The sequence below is a fragment of the Etheostoma cragini genome, chromosome 13, assembly GCF_013103735.1.
Source record: "Etheostoma cragini isolate CJK2018 chromosome 13, CSU_Ecrag_1.0, whole genome shotgun sequence".
Taxonomy (NCBI): domain Eukaryota; kingdom Metazoa; phylum Chordata; class Actinopteri; order Perciformes; family Percidae; genus Etheostoma; species Etheostoma cragini.
The window spans coordinates 8,967,536-8,982,889 of NC_048419.1; the positions used below are offsets into that span (position 1 = coordinate 8,967,536).

Below are 15,354 nucleotides of genomic sequence, written 5' to 3' on the forward strand. Positions count from 1 at the left end.
GTAAGACAGTTGGCTGCTCCTAAAAAAGCTGATTTGAACATTTTGATTCTCTGTGGCTAACAGAGGGAAGATGTTTTTTACATAAATGTGTTTGGAAATGTGTTCAGAGAGTAACACGGCCTTTATTGTAACCTGTGAATAGTTGCATACACTCTTCATGGCCAGGGAATTGTTTTCCACACATTTGTATTGTTTGTGAAGTAATTGCTAAACTACTTTGTAAATGTGGAATTTCTGTCCGTCAGCAAAAAAAATAAACAAAACATATTCAAATTTATTGACATCCCATGTATTGGTCTGCAACATTAATTAATTTGTTAAATTCCGTTTTTATTTTTTATTTTTAGGCTTATTTGCTTGGAATTTTACACATTTTTTAAACACATTTTGATTGTCTAAGGCAGTTTAGGGACCACATGTAAATTAGCTGCATAGCTAACTCTGGTAGAGGGCTTGAACTGTGCATGGTCCCTGATAAATAAACTAACTAATAAAAACAAAACTTAAGTAAAAGAGGTATTCAACGTTGTGTTTTGGACCCCTGGGGGGAGGGGGGGGGGGGTACTGCTAGGGCGGCACACAAAATTCCTATTATTATTACGTTTTTTATTAATATTATTATTTTCTTGTTTTTAGTGCAGAAAAATATTTAGCACATCTATAATGCGAGACAGGTGTGTTGGGGGGGGGGGTAAGTAGGGCAAAAGTTGCAAAGAAAGTCCCGCACACTGTCTAACTTGCCAACAATGTCAATGTCAATTAATTGCTTAACAAGGTAAAAACTACATCAAAACAACAATTGAATACAGAGCAAATCACAAAGGAAAATCAGAAACAAATAAAAGGGAATAACATCTTTCCTTAGTTGGAAGGAAAGGCCAGAGAAAGAGATTGAAATGTTTGAGAGTATGGCAGGTTCACCGGATCACCTCTGGTTATGATCCTGGTTTTTGGCACATCCAGGAGGAGAAGATCGGGCGATCTCAGCACTCTTGCTGGAGTATGAGCATGAAGGAGATCGGTCAGTTGAGGCGCCACCAATCCTTGGATGGATTTAAAAGTTAACAGTAAGATTTTGAAATCAATCCTTTAGTGAAGAAGTAGCCAGTGGAGGGAGCGTATAAAAGGTATAATGTGGTCACTTGTCTTTTTTCCTGTCAGCAGGTGGGCCAGCCTATAGGTGAGGTAGTCACTAAGAGCCACAGATACAGTTCATCCTAAGGACTTACTGTGCCACATGTATGTTCAACGTTAAAAAAGGATACATACCATCATTTCAACAAATATTTTCATAGCTTAGTTTTTCTATTGCACTAAAACGCTAATTGTCAGGTTCATACACAAAATAACCCCCCAAAACACCCAGAACAAGTGTTTTTTTTCATAATATGGGAACTTTAAAGGCTTTTATTATACCCCTATTTAATTATGCAACTTCATTTTATAATGTAGTAGGGGTCCCTGTTCTGTCCCTCTCTCAGATAAGGTGTTCTTGGCTTATATAACATTGAAGACACCTGGTCTCGACACATTAAGCAGAACTGTCTGTCTCTGGTTGTGTGTAGCTGACAGTTCAGCCAGAAGAATGGACATCAGAGGCGATCTGTAAGATTTGGATCAGGGATTTCACAACAATAAATGAATCTTTTCACTGCTGCCCTTTGTTTTTATCTGCTTTAATCTATTTCATTCTCACTGTCTCTAAAACCCAACCCCTCGTCCAAATTGTTAGAGGCAAAAACAGTAAAGTTCAATATTGCCTATCAGGGCGAAGTATGGTGGGTGGTACAGCCGCCAAGGTCAGATGTAGCTCTAAACCTGTTGGCTAACGAGGCGTGTATAAAACTAAATGCATCATCCGCTTATGAAAACATTTACAGAAATTTTCATGACAAACAGTGATGCAGTACTTGAGTTTTGGACTTGGACTGGAGTTGCTATTCTCTGGACTCGTGACTCAACATGCATTTGTGCACTGATGACTTGAACTCGGAATTAAGGATTTATGAAATCATACTCGGAAGTTGGATATCTACTTTTATACGTAATAGGTCATAAAAAGGTGATATACTGTAAGATGTTGATACATATTTAGTCTGTAACAGTTTCATGCAGGGGCTAGTTATGGAATACTTGAGTCCTGGACTCGGACTCGAGACGCTTTTCTCTAGACTCGTAATACAACTCTGACTCAAATCTCAGGTAATGATGACTTGACTCGGCCTCGACTCAGACTCTTCTTTGGTGACTTGGACTTGGACTCAAACACTGGGGACGCGGGGCCCGACAGTTGGTGACTCTACTACTAACACTGTGAAAAACACAGAAATGTTTGGAAGCGGAAGGTGTTTCCCCCTAGTCTGGCTATCACCAGACCAAGTCAAGCTCAATAGATTTGAGATGTAGCATTGGTCTCGGGAGTCTCTGCAAAAGAGACGTGACCAATGGGCATAGGTCAAATGACTCTTTATGCAATTTAAAAGTCCTTCAACTAACTACACCAAAGTTCGTGACCATGTTTGTTGCAATCAATTAAAAAACGTTAAAAACTGTTCAAGTAACAATTTTAGCCAGACATATAGTTTGCTGATGTTAGTGTTGTGTCTCTGATGTTAACGTTCATTTGATGAAACCTTCATCAGTGACGCAGCCATTTCTGCCAACTAATGGCAGAATTTCATGAGGAGAGATACTGTAAGGATCTGCACACACAATAACAAGAATCCAAAAATAAACATGCTAGACTCTTGTTTATATTTTATATTGTTTGCACACTTGCTGCAAATACCAGCATGGCAAGAGGGCATGAGAAGGGAGGCCCCAGGTTGCAGCGAAATAAGGAATTTTTTAGTTTGCCTATAAGTATTTTATTAATCAGTCTGATTCCCGTTACTGTTTAGTTAAAAAAAAAAAAAAATTTCAAGTATTTTCAAAAGTAAAAGTAAGAGAAATATTTTATTAAGTATTTTATTCCAGACGTGAGCTTTTATTTTGAAAAGTAGAAGCTCGGGGACATACAAGCACCAGGCGGGTAGGCAGATTGCCGTTTCTGTTTAGTTAAAAACACCAGATATTTCAAGTATTTTATTCATTAGCAAGATAGTCAACGCAAGCTTATTTCATTTCAGATGCAAGCTTTTGTTTTGAAAAGTAGAAGCTAGGGGATTTCATGAGACGGGACGGCATGACATGGGATGCTCCAGGCCACAGCCATACCCGTCTCCATAGATAAGCCAGTTTGTGATTGGTTCTCGCATAACTGTGAACTGAAGCAGGAGAAGGAAACGTGCAGGTTTCCACACCGAGATGCAGGGAGAAATCAATTCGCCGGCAGAGTGGGCGGGTCTTACCCAGTCTAGTTTCCCCCCAGTCAAGCATGACGCTGCATAACGAAAGCTGAAAGGAAGTCCTGCAGCTGATTCCCCTTCTTGTCTTGGGGACTCATCAGGAAATTCAATAGTTGGCTGGACTGTTTGGGTGACAACGTGCTTGTAAAAATAAAAATCACTGACTAGTCATTTCCTCCTGTGCAGGTGCATAACATACGTATGTAGAGGCCAGCTCATTGTTGACCGTTGTCTTTGCGATGCGTTCATGTGCAACTCTTAGCATCCGACATGAGGCAGCTGTCGGTTTTTGGCGCCGCGGGCTCTCTGAAGTGAGATCGGTGTGTCAGCGCTCTAAAGGGCGAGGCGGTGAGTAAACTGAATGACATTAAGGGAGCATATGAAACACACTGATGACTGAGAGTTGACCTTTTAATGTGATGCCATGCAATGTTAGTGTCAACCACAGCGTGAATAGTCTAGATTAGTATTACAGATGCTTCACCAGCATGGTACTGCATTTAAGTATCAGTGAGTGTTTTATAATTTCTACTATTTCACTGGTTCTGACTCAATATGACAATGCTATATAACAATGTGCTGTTTCTAAAACTGTAGACCGACACAAAGGCTGCGTCCCAAATCATATTCAGGCTTTAACAGCCGTCAAATGCAAGATTGGAGTTAATTTAATATTCTGTTTGGAGCACAAGTTTTGATTTCATTTAGAAACACTGAGCTGTTTTGAGTCCCATCATCCCTTTTGTTCCACCATTGCTGTTTATAAAACCGGGACATTTGGCGCTTTTGATCCAGACAACTTGAAACTCCAGGGCTATCAACCAAGGCTAAAATGCTCGGTTCTGCTCTTTGAGAAACAAAAATGTTGTAAAAAGATCTGCAGAATGGAGAATGTATTCCTAATGTGTATTTGTGAGCGCCTGTCTGCATTTCACGTCTATTTGCAATGCTTCCCAGCACCGTCTAGCTATCGGAGTAAAACTGGCAGATTCTCTGCACAGTGAATGCGACCACATTGGCTTTCTAGTAGAAATTTCTCTAAAGGAGAAGGACTTTGTAATTGTCAGCAATATGGAGCCAAAAACATAATCAACTTTTGAATAGACGCTGGCACAGGCTAGCTCCCCCAGTACACAATGGCTTCCTCCCCATGGACTGGACATAAATATGTGTACACAGAAATCTTTTAAACAGCAGGTATAAACACATCACACACACACACACATACAAACTGACCGCACCTGTAAAAGTGCATTTAGGAGGATTTCAGGCAGCCTGAGTCTGCAAAACAGCATCCCGTTAGCCTTTAATTACACGCCAGGCCGGGCTATGACAGAGGGATGGAGCAACTATTTCCTGTTCCCCATGAGCAATCTGGGAGGCTACAAATTCAAGATGAGTCCTACACATGGCCTAGATTCCATCTGCAGTCAAATCCCGGTCTGCCCTGTGTAACAGCTTATCATTGTGCAATAACAATGTCAGAGAAAATAGTGCACCTGACACCTCCCCACCACCATCATCCCGCCACATTCTTGTTATCTGTCATCATGTTTTGCTCTCTCTCCATCTCTCGCTCTCAGAGCAAAGGCAAACACCTGCAATGGGGGGGAAGGGGGTATGATTGAAATTCCTTGCCTCATATCAGGAACAACATGTTACTCACAGTCTAAAATTCTACACCTACTTGTACAATGGTGGCTTGATATACTTAACCTGTCTTTAAATGCGATAATAATAAATCTGCAGCACTTATTAACAAAGTCTATTCAGCTCTGATGTGGGATTTGGGGCGCACCGCCTCCTCTGGGCTGGGTTAAAGTTTGGATTATGGGCTGCTGCTGAGTTCACAGCTTGTGAGGCTCAGTGTGTTGAGCGTCTGGCTGGAGAATGGCAGTTGCTTTCATTTATATACCCATTTGCTTTTGCTGAGGCACAGAAAAAAAGGACCATTTTCTTTTTTTGATGTTATTTGGAAAAGCAATCCTTTAACAGTGTACATATTGGTGTTACTGCAAGTAGATACATAGATCATTGTCCATATGTACGGTGAACAAGGGAATTACATTTTCATTTTACTCTCTAGCTCTTCCACAGCTTATGTTTTTTTGGGGACATTTAAGGCCTTTATTTCGACAGGACAGATGAGGACATGAAAGGGGGGAGAGAGTGGGTGTAACATGCAGCCTAGGGCCGCAGGATGCTGTGTCAAGGAGTAAACCTCTTAATATGGGCTTGTGCTCTACCAACTCAGACAACCAGGCACACAGATTTTTTTTTTAAATACCTGGACATGGAAAGCTTTTACAGATAGGTAAATTAAATACAAAAATTGAGTCATACCTAAATCACGGGGACATCGCAAAATCCTGGACTGACTGGGCAATGGTAGTGAAAAACAATTGGACAAAGAAGATAACGAAAGATAATAGAAAAGGGGGGAGGGGATTAGTCTAGTGCCCTTAAATTGTTTTCTCAGGTCAAATAAAGTCAGTCCACCTGATCCAGATGTGGAAAAATTGGTCTTTTTGGACTTTGTGGAAAATGGTGGGAGGCTCTCATTTTAGCCTCTTCCTTGTCACGGCCTTTTTGCTTGATGTCCTGCCAATACGGTACAATAACCTGGCACTGCCAGAAAATATGGAAGTGCTCGGCATTTACCCCACGTTGGTTCCAGTAACATTACTCCCCTGATGGCGCTTTAAAAAAGGTGTAATAAAAAATCTTTTTATGGACAACTTTCATTTCTAATCCTGCATTTTGGTGTCTTTTGGACAATGTACAGAGTGCCACTTGCTCCCTGAAACACTCCCGGCCACCGCAGCATTCCTGTGGCATGGTAAGCATAAATTATCCACATCTTTCCACGATGAAAAGCTTCTTCCTACACTGCACAAAGCACTCGCCTGCTGATGAACTGTTGACCCCCATACTTGATCTCTGAAGCAGTCACAAGGACAAATAAAACAGCTCTTAGCTAAGCAGACTTGTGTTCCAAGACAGGATCAAGGAAAAGTGACAGGGGAGGGGAGAGAAACTGGAAAATCAGGCGAGGCAGTGAAGCTGAAGGCAGAGGGCCCTTGTTCCCCGTCGCTTGTGTTACCTGCCAGTCCGCCTCTGCCACCTCCCTGACCTCAGGTCAATCAAAGAGCCATTCAACCTTGGAGCATGCGTTAATACCAGGCCTGGCACTTCAGCTTCTGCAATCACACAGGTAAGACTGAGACATGTCTGAAAATGCTGTTTATTCTGTCACTGAACGGACATCATGCCTGCCGTTCTATTTAAGCTGTCAAGCATCACAGCCTCAAAACAGGCACAGCTGGCTCCCTGCGAGACTCCCCCAGTAAGATTGATGAGGGGATGCCTGGCAGAGTGAGGGCCATACAGGCGAGCCATTGTGTTGCTCCGTATGTACACATCATTTTCTCTCATTGCTCTGGAGGATCAGCAACAGCAGATTAAATGACAGAATGAATTTCTATCAGACCAGACACATTTGTTCGAGAAAAATTGTGTAACCATTCAATGTAAACTGGAATTAATTATGCACGCTTGTATTCCATCACTGTAAATGGCAGCCTGCTACCATAGACTAAAACATAAATGATATCTCCATGCATTAATATCAAATTTCATCATAACATCACATAGTAAGAATGTTATGCTTTCTATTGTTATTCTGCATACCGTGTATGATGATTTACATTTGAAATGTAAAGGACAGAAATGCAATGTACACTTACTGTAGCTTTAATTTACCATGTACATAAAGCTGATAGTGGCATCAGTGTATCAATATAACCGAATTTACCAAATTTATTTAAATTGTAAAACCACCATTAGACATGGTCTCAGTGCACTTAATTAAAGGAACACAGACATAACAGACAGCAATACTACAACTGAACAGCAATTAAAGCAGAATATATATTAAAAATACAAAACCAGTCACATAAGGGAATGAGTGAATAGGTCTGTTTGGGAAGGATGCAGACAGGACGGTGGGTAAGGCTGGCTCTAGTATGATAGATAGATAGATAGATAGACATATAGATAGATAGATAGATAGATAGATAGATAGATAGATAGATAGATAGATAGATAGATAGATAGATAGATAGATGTCTGCTGTAACACATCATACCCACCGTAAACATGCCAAATATACATGAAATAATAGGATACAATATCATTTCAAATAGATATAGGCGTACTTAATAATGAGTAAAGGTGGGTTTTGTATCTGGATTTAAAATTGTCACCCGAGTGAGCTTTTACAGCATGTAGTGGGAGGCTATTCTACAGCCCAATAATTTGATCTCAAGTGGGCCAGAGCTCGACGGTGTTGTTTTTTTGGCCTCCAACGTCGCCTTCCAGGCAGCTATCCCTAAACATAACCATTGCCGCGTTGCCAGGAAGGAGAAGTTGGGGGCAGAAAACACCAAAAAGCTGGGACAGACCTGTAAACCACTCCAGAAAGATCAGGAACTTTATCTTCCACAGAGTTTCCTGTTAGCTAGCAAGCAAGGCCATTGTAGAAAAAAAACATATGTTACAGACCCGGGAGAGAGAGGGGTAATAGTCAGAGAAAAAAACCTGGGCTCTCAAATATTAAAGTCGTAAATTTACAGAAAAAGAACTTGGATATTCTGTGAGATTAAAGTGATCAATTTGGATTTAATTACTTCTCTGCAAGTTTCACACTTTGCAAAGTCATCCAGTGGGTCTGATTTGGAGCCTTTCTAGACCGGTTCCCGCCCATTGGCCGCGTGTTTGACAGCCTCGCTCTATAATCCACAGATTTTTTGTTTACTAGGGAAGTGACCAGTAGACAGGCATCAAGGGAGCAGAGAAAATGTGCCTGTGTATAGAAGTTGTAATAAGCTCAGGTTAGCCCTTTACATTATACCATGATAATAAGATGGTAAGATTGGGGTAACAGTGTGATGGAAGATGATTAAATAAACTACCAGAAGCATTTCAAGGTAATCTTTGTAAAGTATTACATTGAAACAAAAGCGGATACCTGGTGAGCTTCCGGGGCGGCCAAAACACCTTATAGACATTTCAGTTGTATAAAAAAAGTAATTTCCACTTTTCTATAATAATTAGTTATATTTTTGTGAGTTTATCTGACAGGGCTGTGAGAGTACCTCTAGTCTCTCATTGGCAGCTGTATCTCAACAACTCTGTAAAGTAATGTCTGATTGCATTATGGGATAGGAGAAAAAAACTCGATGGGTCATTTGCATTTCTTTAAGCCAATCACAATCGTCTTGGGAGGTGCTGATTGTCTCAGGAAGGAACTTGTTCTGCCCAAAAGAAAACTCCACATGCAATATTAAATAAAGTAAACTGTTGACATAATCAATAATGTGAGCTATTAAAATCAGCTGAGGCATAGTTACACCTCATTGTCTCTTGCCAGTGTATCTCTGTGTGTACTTTGTCTACAGCAATAGCAAAAATCAGTCCCAAACGGCCCAGTTACAAAGGACATGCCCTAAACATATTCTTTATAAATCTTTACAATCATTCCCCTAAAGAACCAAGCAGGCTTGCCTTGTTGCACAATTCTATTTTTCTTAAAAACGTGACATTTCAGTGTGTAGCTTATTAGCTCGATTATTGTTGTTGATGTTTCTTGTATCAAAGTGATTTTGAGACAGAGAGCGGATGTCAGGCTTTATCCTGGAAATGTACTTTTTATTGATCCAGACTAATGTGCCTTAGACCAAAAAGATCTACACCACTGACTGGAGGATGGAGGATGGTGCTAACAAGAGAGACCTGCAACGAGTTTAAGACCTAAAGCTCAAATGACTTGTTCTCACAGCAAAATAAAAATGGCAAAGTATACTTTTTTCTTTCTTTTTGTACTCAGGCAGGCAAATACGCCCTCTTCATGGCACATTTATTTTAAAACTTTCATTTCCTAGTTTTTTGCAGTTTCTGCTTTAATGAGTAGAAGTCTAAAAGCTCCTTGTAACACTCTGTCCATGCTTGATGTTTTACAGCTAACTTTTTCAGTGGTCGTTTAATGCTCATCTGAGAGAACGAATATGTTTAAATTGTAATAAATACAGATGTCTGAATGGTATCTATCTATAAATGTGTGACTCTGACTCACAAACATAACTGGATCAATTTGCCTGTAGTACTGTCAAAATGAAGTGTGTCTGAGTGTAGCAGTGTGTTTGTGAATTCCTCCAGCTGTTGATCTAGTGCAACATAAATGTAAAATCTTTTAAAAATTAGGTTTTACTGTAATAAAGAGGAATTACACAGGTCTGGCTCACTGCCAGCCTGATATTATACTGTTGTTCTTGGGTAGATAATGATTTTATATTCCTTGTGGAACTGTAATGTGTGTGTGTGTGTTTGTGTCTTCTCACACTGTCATTGGGTGACGAAGAATTGGTTGAACCCAGTGTTACCTGTAAAATCCAACACAATATTCGGGCATCAGACTAAATAGTACTCTCCGCATCCCCACAGCCGACAAGAGTCCAATTGGCATTGTGTGCAACCTATTCGCATACATATAGTATATATATTTGAGCCTGAACAAATAATTATAAGAGAATATACTACAAACACTTGATGACTGTGTAATACACTACATTAAACTTACTTTAACTATCATTTAATAGTTGGTAGTAAACCCTTTTCTCTGTCAAAGTTATTACCCGGTCATTGTGTGCTTGTGGTTCAATGCAGCAGCCTGCAGACACTATTCTCTTCTGTGGCATCAAGGAAGTCATTTTTGTATTATAAATTGATGTTTTTAAGTGAGTCATGTATCACTATGTCACCATGCTGAACATGAGAACATGCGGTAACACTTTGCTTGAAGTTTTCTACGTAAGAGTGACACGAAACTGCCATGGTACAATCATGACACATGAACCCTAACACTAACCATAACTTATGTTATGCATGGAAATAATTGACTTTTGATCTTATATTATATTATTATGAAGGTTTTTAGCACTTTCTCAGCCTTTCTCCTAGACCTTCAGCTATTTTTCCCATATTATTTATTTAGGTTTTTACTTATTCTATCTCTTCTCTCTATACGTACCTTTTTCCTTTCTAACCATAAATTCCATTCCGGTTAAACTTGAACCCTTTTTTTGTCCTTGGGTCAAATTGACCCATTTCAAAGTGTTTTATATCAGAAATATGGATTTCTTTCAACCAAATTGCCCCAAAATAATATGGATGATTCCATACAACGTTCCTCAGGTAAAATTAATGGTTACTTTTATTGAATTTTTTGGGTATTTAATTTAATCTTATAGCATTTGAATTCTTTTTGTTTAATGGTTTCAAAATAGTATCCGGACTAAACTTTGACATATACCCATCTGTGATCCACTCAACATCCTTAGATCTTAACTATTAGTCTAAATAATTCATAATTTCTGCATTTTTAACTAAAGAATTATGTATAATTTCATATAAATGAGGTTTGTTGACCATGAATTCCAAGAATAAGTGTACAACCTGTTATTAAACCTGCTCATGTTTTAAAAAAAGCGCCAACAGCATGGAAAAAGTGACAAATCAGAAAAAGCAACAAAAACATTGGAGAAGGCCAGAATAAATTTTGTTTAATTTTTTTTACCTGTAAGGACAAGTTCATAACGAACGTCCATTCATAACAGGAAGACAACCCAAGGGTTAAACATCCAGACCTGTATACAGCCCCTGATCCCCTGATTTTTCCTCTGCTCCGCTGTCCAGTGGTTGTCCCTTGCCTGGGGTTCGGGCCCCGCTCCCCCGCGTTCGGAGTGACAGAGCTGCCTCTGCACTGCCAACCCATCTGCCCCCTACTCAATAGTAGCCCATCCAACTCCCTCAGACTTACATTAACCCCCTTTTTTTCCTTGGCTCAATAGGCCAGTGCCATAGAATTGTAACGCTGAACAAGTAACTTTAACCCTAACCCAACCCTTACCCTAACAATAACCCTAACCCTAACTTATCATGACAAAACTGAATGAGACTTACAAAAAAGTTTAAATTAAGTTTTATGACATGTCCATGACAGTGTCATGTCACTCTTATGTAGATACCTTTAAGTAACCAAACATGCTGAATGCTGAGAAACACTGTATAACAACCTATTCCCTTTGGATTCATTAGCTGACTCCTGGACTTTTGTGTCATTATTTAAATTATTTTTTCTCCAATTGAAGACATCAAAACTTTGAGTGTCAGCAGTGACACTGACAAATATGTCACTACAAATATGTAACAAATAAGTATCCAGTAGTACAGAAGGGACTCATTGATAAAGCTTTTGTATTTACTTCCTTGTAAGAAATGTAACACAAGAAGTGATCAGTTACAATGAGTAATGTTTGTTTATCCTGTGTACAGACTTAGGTTAGCATCCATTTGAGAGTAGTTTATAGTACCTATACTGAAAAAGAATGATTACATTTGGTGATTTTAAAATATTTGTGCATATTTTCTTCCATTGACAGACTATAACACTTACCCTAATAATTTAGACTTATTTAGAGAAATTACAACGTTTTCATTATTACATTACATAGCTCACACTTTTATCCAAAGTAACTTACATTGCTTTAACCTGTATGTCCGAGGTCGCACGCCTCTGGATTGTGCCTCTATCATAGATATATGGTAGTGGGAATCAAACGTGGGTCTCCCACACCAACGGTAAGTGTCACATCCACTGTGCCATCATCACCCACTTTCACTAGGTTAGTTATTGCAGACATTACAGATAGGCCTGAAATACACACACATGGTCTAATGGACAGATGTCAGAGTGAAGGGGCGGCACCTCTCGATGAAAAGATAGCCAGAGCAGTTGAGGGTGTTTTTCCTTGCTCAAGAGCACCTTGGCAGTACCCAGAACGTGAACTGGCCCCTCTGCAGCTCCCAGTCAACCACTGTGGTCAGTTTGGGGGACTTAAACTGTAACTGTAACTGTAACCCGTCGGTTCCCATCCCAACTCCTTACAGACGGAGCTACTGCCTCCGCTAAGGCGTGCCTTAAAGGGTAAATCTGTTTGTTTTTTAACCTGGACCCTATTCTCCTATGTTTTTTTGTCTAAGAGACTGATAGGAACAACAAGATTTAAAACACTTCCACTTTTAAGCAAGTGTGTGGCATTGTCGACTAGATGTATAGACCTTTTTGTTAAAGAGTAATATTTTTTAAACATAAAAACATCCTCAGAATATCTTTCGCCAAACCCACCAGACTCCAATTAAAGAAAGAGTAATTTTATTATTGTAAAAAGACACTTCATTCAAAGTTGACAGAAACATAATAAAACAATCAATCACTACTCCAGTTTGGTTAAAATAAACCCTTAATTTACCAACTGACATGTGGACATATAAGTGCTGATTATTTAAATGGATTCTGGTGGGTTTGGCGATTACGATTCCGGGGATGTTTTTCAGTTAAACAAAAGGGATTTTACTCTTTAACAAAAAGGTTCTGTCTTTGTAGGGATCCTTTTCATAATGTTGTCAGACACTTATAATAACAACAATCTGAGCCTGCCGGTGGCAGAAGCAGCACTTTAAGTGGACGCAAACTGAGGATGAGCAATTGTCTATTAACGTTACGTTAGCTGCAGGGGTCTCGCGTACAAAGAAAAGTTACCTTTTAACAATGTTTACATTATTTGCATGTATCATTTTATCTGCATAAAGATTCAACACATCCATTTTGCTCTTTTTTATGCCACATAATGTGATTTGTTAAAAACAAGGGGGAATGCCGCTTCATTAGCATGAGTAGTGATAGCTGCCATAACTGAACAGAGAGACCACTACCGCAACAGAGTCTCACTCTAAAGTACGGATGCTTGGTCACATGAGGAAAAAGGTTGTGGGTGGGCTTCCGTTTCTGTGAAACGTGGGAGGAACGGGACATTTAAAGAAGAAAGCAACTTTAGGAAACACGCGGGACACTAACCCCGGTCTCCTGCGTGAAAATCCTATGTTTGACCCGTCCGCCACCCCAACCAACCTCCCTACGTGGGATTTTTGCTTTACGTACTATGGTGCATTCCACAAACACGCAGAACTGCGCCTTTTTTGTTGTGTTAGATTCTGCAGCCACTGTCCAAACAGTCGTATTTTACGAGTTCTGAGTGACGGGTTGACTACGGAGACTTTATTAACTCAACATCAGGTTAAGAGTTGTGACTGACAAGCAATCACTGGGAACAGCAGCAGAAATGCAACACAAAAATGGATGCCTGAATGAAAAAGTTGCTGAAAAATGGGAAATACTTTAAAATAGACACTCTAAATAGATGTCTTGAACTGACACATAGAATAGCACTAAAAGGTCTCAGTGTACTGTTCTGACGCATCACTCCAGCAGACAGAAGCATGAAGGCATTATGGTGTTACAGTAATTGTCTCAGATATTACTCAGATGTGTGTCATGGCATATGGGGAGTGTAACATCGAGGTGGCCAGCAAATTAGGCGGGGAGGCACAAAATGTGCTGATTAGCGTTAGGTATAGGTTTTTGTTTCTTTTTTTCCCTTGAGTCTTCTGCTAAAATTATACTTTTAAAAAAGGCGCTGGTGCCTCAACTGAAAAACAAAAAAACACAATTAGCGACATTGAACATCGGCTTGTATATTGCTATGGCCATAAGTTCAATTTTAAATGGCTCATTTATATTGCATTAAAAATATCTAATTTCACCAGTTAATTGTTGTTAAAGAAGGGCACTTTGTGAAACATTAAATGTACCACAGCATTACAGTGGTAGTGTCCACAGCTAGTCTCCTCTGTGTCTTTAGCTGCAGACTGTTGGACGTCCCTCTTCAGTGAAACACAGACATATGTTAGCTGTGAGTGTTTAAACTGTGTTTAAGCCAGCTACTAGCTAAGGCTAGGTTAACATGACATTCTGCGGTCTGTTTCGGAGTTCCAGAGGGCAGCGCAGGCGTTTAAATGGCACTGAAATGAGGCTGTTTGATACCGGTGGTTTAGGAACTGGTGCTTTATTGGCACCAGGTTTTGGTATCTAAGACTAATGCTGATGGATATACGTTCTCCACAATTTAACAGATGAAGTTCATAGTGCTGTGAAGTAGATAACCAATATTAATAATCATGAGGAACATTTATTTTTCTCTTTGTCTTTTAACGCATTTAACAATTCTAGCAATCCATATTACTATCCATATTACATATTATTTTAGGATGCCTACTAACATCTGGCTAGGGGACTGCCGATGAAAATTAGCCTACGGCTAACTCGGGTACGCTTACATTTGCTTTGAATGTTGATCAGTGTACATTGTCCCCTTTTCAAATAAACAAATAAATAAAAAAAAATACTAAATAGTATTGAGTGTGGGTGCAGAAAAAGTTTACCACCTCCCACTGTTTTTAATGTACCCCCTAATGGCAAAGTGCTTGAGGCTGTATTTCTATTGTTTTATTTTGCTTGTTTGTTTTTTTTTAAATCTAATGCATTTATGTCACTAATTAACCGGCTTAATTGCTGAGCATGCACTCACATTCTCTCTGTAATGTGTTTAATAATGATAAGATTACATATAGGTAGCTCTTTTATCCAAAGCTTTTTACACAAACCACCAGACCATGAGAAGCTATTTGCGGTTCAGTTTGGTTGATCAATGACACTTCAACTTGTAGACAAGAGGAGCCAGGGATTAAACTGCCGAGCCTGCATTTACTGTACAACCTTTTCTGAGCCACAACCATCTCTTAAAGTGTAGTTGCAAATGTAGGAGTACTCCTCAGATTCAACAATCCCGTTAAACTGTGAGTCTCACAATAGACTGTGGCCAATGGCGGCCTACAGCCACTGTACCCATTTTAACAAAGAGACGTCCTTTGCATGCTTGCTTGCTTTTGTCGACCTCATTGTCGATCCACCTATGTGGGTGCTGTAGGTATTCCACAGTGCCCACTACAGTGTCAGACAGGAACTCCCACATAGACAGCAGTGTGACTCGGA

General features: G+C 39.7%; 1 protein-coding gene across 2 annotated transcripts in view; it reads right to left on the reverse strand.

The window, feature by feature from the left end:
• opcml (opioid binding protein/cell adhesion molecule-like) overlaps positions 1 to 15,354 on the reverse strand; it is a 358,727-nt gene that overhangs the window by 141,184 nt on the left and 202,189 nt on the right. The gene's annotated exons all lie outside the window — the stretch shown is intronic.